This window comes from Rutidosis leptorrhynchoides, chromosome 2 (genome assembly GCF_046630445.1).
Source record: "Rutidosis leptorrhynchoides isolate AG116_Rl617_1_P2 chromosome 2, CSIRO_AGI_Rlap_v1, whole genome shotgun sequence".
NCBI lineage: Eukaryota > Viridiplantae > Streptophyta > Magnoliopsida > Asterales > Asteraceae > Rutidosis > Rutidosis leptorrhynchoides.
Window position 1 is genome coordinate 709,783,410 of NC_092334.1, and position 7,424 is coordinate 709,790,833.

A 7,424-nucleotide genomic window follows, 5' to 3' on the forward strand; every position below is an offset into this window, starting at 1 on the left:
GGAATGAACCTTAAGATTAACCTAATACTCATCAAGTTAGGAAGCTTTGATGAAATAGTTTGAATGGACTGGCTTTCAAGGATGAAATCGAAAGTTATTTATAGTGAGAAGGTCATTCGTGTACCTCGCGAGAATGGTGAGCCATTAATAGTTTACGGGGAGAGAAGTAGCTCGAAGCTGAACCTTATTAGTTGCGTGACAACAACCCGAAATCCCACAATGGAAATAGGAAGGAATAACAATGGATTTTATCACGAAGCTACCAAAAACAGTAGGCGGTTAGGACACTATATGGGTTATCATTGACCATCTCACCAAATCTGCTCACTTTCTAGCCATGAAAGAAACCGATACAATGGATAAACTTACATGACGATACATAAAGGAAATTGTATCCCGTCACTTTGGCGATTCAAATTCTATCTTAAGGACTAGCCAGGAATCTTATTTGATACCCATTCTTATGCGACTCTGAATCCTAACTTATTCTGAGAGATTTCTTATTTGATGATAATCACACCATCATCCTTCTTACTTCGATATTAGTCATACCAGTTCAAAATTTTCCAAAATCAATGGGTAGTTAATTCCCATCCTCACACTCTCCCATTCATATCTCACTTATAAGCAACAACTTCACAATTAAGCATTTTTGGTCAAAGGACTTATGCCCTACTAATAGTCATCAACCACATTTAAATTCAATAGTTTTATTACCTCAAATATCACCCGAAATTTTCAAAATCTTTTACTCAATCCTCATCAAGCTTTTTCCAACTTTTAATCTCCGAAACATGAAAATTTTGTTTGCCAAAATTCCTCACACACTATTTTACTGTGCGATCCTCTCAAAGTTTTATATTATTTTATTTGCCATTCGTGCAAATTTTTGAAATCGTATATGTTATATAAAATAAAGTAAATGATTACTTATTTTTGACAAATACATATGAAATTTTACTATTACTTTTACAAATCAAATTTTTTATTCAAATGATATTTTACTTTGAATGGTGCATGTTGTACATAACCCTAGTTTACTAAGAACTTCATTTCTTTTCTTACATTGTCATCTTAAACAGTTTTTAAAAAAAAAAAAAAAAAAAAAAATTGCTTATTATATAAAAATTTTCGTTGCTTATTCGTATCCAAGTCATCCTAAAGACTTTACAACCGTCGAAATTGAAGGATTCATGCGTGTGTGTGTGTGTGTGTATGTATGTGATGAAGGCACTTACTACCACGTCATGCAGAACCGTCGAAATTGAAGGATTCATGTGTGTGTGTGTGTGTGTGTATGTGATGAAGGCACTTACTACCACGTCATGCAGAGCCTTCGGACATCCACTAACACTTAAACCATTCAAAATTACTGCGTTACCCAGGAATCTCATTTGTCACACCGGTCGGAGCAATGCTCTTTCTTACATAACCCTAAGTCCTGACTTATTCCAAGGGATTCTCATTTAGTGATATTAACACCATCAGTACTCCGACTTTAATATTGTCCATAACCTGTTTGGCATTTTGCAAAGTCAAGAAGCGATTAACTTCTCATCCTCATGCTCTATCCTCCATACCTCACTTTTTAGCAACGGCTTCGCACGTGAACATTTTTGGGCCAAAGACTTAAGTCCCTGATAATCATCAAAACTACATTTAATTCATTAGTTTTCATTATCTAGTAACATGTCAACCGATGATTCAAAGATTTTCCACTCAATCTTTTTCAAATCGTAACCTCTGAAATACGAAAAACTATGTTTATTAAAAATTTTACACGTTGATTTTACACGTTGCTTATTTGTGCGATCCTCACGAGATTTATGGACAAATGAAAGTACTAAAAACTTTTCTATCACTTATGCGATTTATAAAATCATATATGAATAAATTTACCCTAACTTATTTTGGGTTAGTACATACTAAGTTATACCTTCAAGATATTTAAAAGTCACTCCTTTATTGAGTTGTTTAACTTAAGTCAAATAGTTTGTGCAAAATGGTACACGTTGTACATATTTCTGAATTTACTAAGAACTTCGTTCCGTTTATGTTATCATATCAAACGTTTAAAGGTTTTTCAAAACTCCTTTGGTTGATTTTATTGAAGGTTTTCGTATTAGACTACACCATGTATGGATCAAGCTTCTTCTCGCCCTCCGTTGGGGATAAAGCTTACTATTAAAATCTTTGTTAAAAACTCTTGAGCCACTTTGGGTGGCAGTTTTATAAAATTTGTTAAGAAGTCTTTGCGCTCATGAAATGTTCCTTTTAAGGTTAGACATGGCAAAAACGCAGTCCGATAAATCAAGTTTTCTGGGAAACACTCAGTGGTCACCCTATCGTAGGAAAGGCACTAGGCGGATTTCTACTCTCAATGTTTCAAGGCTAAATCGAAACACCCTCGTAAACGTCATCTCTATGAATCAGTAGGTTGAGGTACAAGGAATCGTTTTTGAGATTCTTTTCACTTAGAGTAAACCGTTCTTTATGACCAAGGGTTCACATATCCTCTAATCCGCGCATCCCCATAAGTATAAGGATAAATTCGGATCAATCCACTCGAAGAGTTCACTCTGGTTCAAGGACCACACCTTTCATGCGATTTTCTTTCGGAATTGTAGTGTAAGATACTTTAGGAATCTATGAATCTCGTTATCCTCTTGGAAGGGGACTGCTTAAAACATTTACGGCACTGATGTGGATACTCTACATATTTCTTCCTTCGTTGATTATAACTTTATGTTGTTCTAGTTAATAATAACCATAACTTCAACATGTAACTGAATGGATAAATTTACAATATGAAATTGTGCTTTCATTCCATACAAGGATAAGTTCACACGTAGTATGTTGTGATCATCATGTTTTCTATTCTATCTGTCAGCTGTGTATTGCGACATAAGCGCTCAATGTTTTAGGTAAGTTTAGAAACATTCATGATGTATTTCATGCATCTGGCTTACTGAAGATGCCTGTAGGGCTAAAAACATCATATTTCCTTTTGTGGGTATATATATTCGGATGACATATTCATGTTAGCAAGAAACGAAATCAACTTGTTGATCTCTTAGGACAAGAGACTTAATTAATGGCATATACTTATTCTTACGTTTATACGCCGAAGTACCCTTCAAGGTAAATAACTCACTTCTGAGCCCACGAGTCTCACGAAACTTTAATACGCTACTTCTTAATTAAATATGGTACCACTCTTAGTCACTCCTCAAATTTCGGGAAGAAATTTCCATTAACAGGTGGGTAATGTAACGACCCGACTTTTTCGACTTGCTTTTGTGCCTTGTGTTTTTGTAAAACTGCGTATTTGTGTATACTGTGCTATCCTATACTCTGGAATCTTTATACACATGGATTACTTTCATTTATATGTTAAAACGTGCCTTTAGGTACGTAGGATACTTAACTTGATCACCGGAAACCTTTATGACCGTTAGTGTCACTTGACGTTACGAACAAACTGCGTACTGCGTACACGTTTAACTTTTGTCGTAATCGGAATATTATGACTACGAAATCTTAATTATTATTTTATAATAATAATTACTTGGGTTTTTGGATGCTTAATTACGCGTAGTAATTTACTTATGCTTACTAGTTAGTCTTGTTGGACTTTCTACCTTGTGGGGCCTTAGCCCACCCTACACTAGTTAGTGGACTATTTAATTAGCCCAAAAATTAATAGCTAGTGACCCATTAATATGTAAAACAAATGCCCATTTAATAGAGGGAACATGCTAGCATTTATGTCGAGTATTATCCTTAATGTTGCATGGGATCCTAACATAAGCACCAACTTTAGACAACCATTAACTAAAAAGCAAAAGCTGGTCTCCCTTGTCCCCCCATGAAAATCACGGCCACTACCCCCCTCCCCTCACCTCATTCACCTATAAATACAAGCCTTATTTCATCCATATTACACTTGCTTTCATTTGTAATTCACACACCTGGGCTACTGGAAAGTTAATTTTCAGTTAGTTCGGTTCGAGTAGATGATTGTCCATTTAGACCTCGTCTTAATTCGAGTTACGGTTTAGGATTTATGGCCTTCCGAAAGTCACTACACCCTATTATCGTTGTGCTGAAATTTATGACCTACTCGCACTTAAACTGTCACCACAGTCAAACAAAGACGAGTTTGGTTCTGGAAATTGGTCAGAAACTAGGGGACTCATATACGGAGCCATAGCCACTGATTACGTATCTTTTCAATTTACGTAGAGGTCGTAGCAGCTGACCGAAGTCAGCCTATTGTTTCGATCTCTATTCTTGTCAAACTTACTTAGCTTTTATGATGATGAATGATGATGACGATGACACTTAAACTTATTTTATACACTATTAGAACTTATGAGGATAACATACTGAGCTAGTAACCTTTGACTTAGGTTGACGACCTTTCGGACCGACTTACTACTTGCATACTTTCATTATCGACTTTACCGCTCTTATCACTGTGAAATATAGCATCACTTTTTACTTTAACTATTTTGGGACTGAGAATACATGTGCTTTTTACGTTTTACATACTAGGCATGAGTACTTAAACTTTATATATGTGTGGTTCATACAACGGCATAAACTTTCCCCTTAGCTCGGTAACGTTTAGTCATTAGTTTTTGAACCGGTGAATGCGAATCTTAGATATGGATCCATAGGGTTTGACATCCCCACTCGGGCTAGTCGCGCTAGCATTTAACGGGTGTTTAATACTTTGTAAACTTACGCACTCGCCAAGTGTACTTTTAGGGGGTAATATTACGTTAAGTTAGTTACCGGGTGCCCACGGATAAGCATATACTTTATCATACTGATTTGAAATACTGATTTGAAACACTGGTTGAAGCACTGAAATCTCGTAGCCTACATTAAATTATTGATTATAGACATAGCTCACCAACATTCATGTTGACTTTTTAAGCATGCATTTCTCTGGTGCTTAGACGTTGTTGCTTCCACTATTAGACATGCTGCCTTGGTGTTATAAACTTGATGTTATAGACTTGCTGTTACGGACCTGCTGTGCTAGATTTCTGCTGCATTACTTAGAGATGTCTCAATCATGGAACTTATATTTTGCATTCGTAACTTATGTCATTTTGGATTACTGGTTTTGTAATGACTTTTGTGTCACGTTATCTTTTGTAAAACGTTTGAAGTTATCTTTTTCATGAATGCAAAACTCGTTTTTAAACAGCATATAGTGTTTGACCTTGTAAAGATCCTGTTGTTGATGATCCGTATACGTTGATTTTGTACGGGGCGTCACATTTAGTATTAGAGCATTGGTTGCAGGGAATTAGGTTGCATTAGTGAGTCTTGTCCGAGTCGAGTAGGATTCGCTAATAGGACTAATCTACAACTTGCTCGTTTACTTGTTTCTGTGAAACTGTTGCATGCTACTGGTAGATATTACTTCATGTTACTGCTTACTACTGCTGCATGTTACTGCTTACTTATACTGCCATATGATCTGCTGCATGCTACTGCTTACACTTACTGCTATGTGAACTCGCTGTATGCTATTGCTTATCCTCGCTACAGCATACTACTATCTACTTTCGATTGCATGTTACTTCTGTTTAGTACTGTTAATATTGCCATGCTATATACTGCTGTAGACGATCTAGGTTGCTGTAGTACCTGATTACGTGCTTGCTTCATGCCTGCTATTCGCTGTACCGACTTAGAAAACTTATCTTTCCTAGTTCAGATATTTTTCTGAACCCTTTTCCCACTCTTCTAACCCTAAGGATTAGTATTGTAATCCACCTATTACTGTCGTTCCACCGTTCCGGAGATCTAAACATTACTTCACGCAAGCTTGGAGGAGTACCCCTTGGATTACGCGCCCACTAAAATTGATCCTCGAAGGAGGAGATATGTGAGGACTTGTCGGAGTAACCGCACCCCGAGCTCACTCTAATTAGCCACGTACATCATATGAACATTATAAGGTTGTTCACTTCCCGCAAGGTGACCCGTATCCCGTAGGCTTTCATGACCGTCACTTATCTCCTTCGTTCTTCACCACTACTCGACGATCTAACGACACTTCTGGATTTAGGACCCTAACACTCTTAGGCATTGGGGAAGTCGGGAGGACATCTCCTTTCACAAGGTCAGAGTGCCTTCTACTGATGCTCAACCATACCCAAGGACTTGGGAGTCGCCTCCAGACATATCGTATTACTACTTGCTACACGTACAACTCAACGGGAGACCCAGATTGAATTTATAGAAAGGAACCTAACGACGTTACCTGAACCCGAACATTTTGAAGAAATTTCGGGACATTTAGGCATTGGTGCATGACCTACGGAACCTACGCACCCAACCGAGAAACCGTGAGATTAATTATGTAGATTTTGTTTTGAGATAGTATAGATAAAGCACCGTTGGATGAAATTGAGTAGAACTGGAAGTGATCACGTTACATTGACCATATGGAGTGATATTGGAATGAACGTATGATTTAGTACAATATAATGACGCCAGGCCAGCATAATTACATTGAAGTGAATCATGCAGAAGTCCCAATGTTACTATATAAGGAATATGAAGTGATTCAGATAAAATCTTGGTAGGAACCACTTGAGTATACGCATTATGGTCTATTAGAGGTAGGGAAAGAATAACCACGTAGCCCAGATACTGTACAAGAAGGGCCTTGATTGCAGAAATGATAACCCGAAAATTTGTTATGGATATAGACACTCTGGACACTTAAGGACAAAGTTCTTAAATAGGAAAAACTTTGGACTTACTTACTGTAGAGCAATCGTTATCTCAACTATGGAGACTCACATGGATCCTGATTTTTAGTTAGGGTACGTTTCGTCATGATGTTTTATTGTCTCGGAGTTGTTTAATACTAGAGCGATAGAAACCTTATATCTAAGAACCTTAGTGTTATGACTAATAAGCCATTAACAACCATGAGAGTTAAGTATTCTATAGGACAATCTAATGGTAAGCTGGCAGAGATAGAGGAATGATTTAAGGTAGTACCTTAAAATTAACAGGTGGGTCATTTGGAGATGACCTCATGTCAACAAAACTTGGAAGTTTAAAGTAGTAGTGGAAAGGATTAGTTACCTACGCACATGCGGATGTTATTTGAGGAGAATGATAGAATTTTTCACGGTAGTATAATAAGATTTGGTTGGAATGAACCTTAAGATTAACCTAATACTCATCAAGTTAGGAAGCTTTGATGAAATAGTTTGAATGGACTGGCTTTCAAGGATGAAAGCGAAAGTTATTTATAGTGAGAAGGTCATTCGTGTACCTCGTGAGAATGGTGAGCCATTAATAGTTTACGGGGAGAGAAGTAGCTCGAAGCTGAACCTTAATAGTTGCGTGACAACAACCTGAAATCCCACAATGGAAATGGGAAG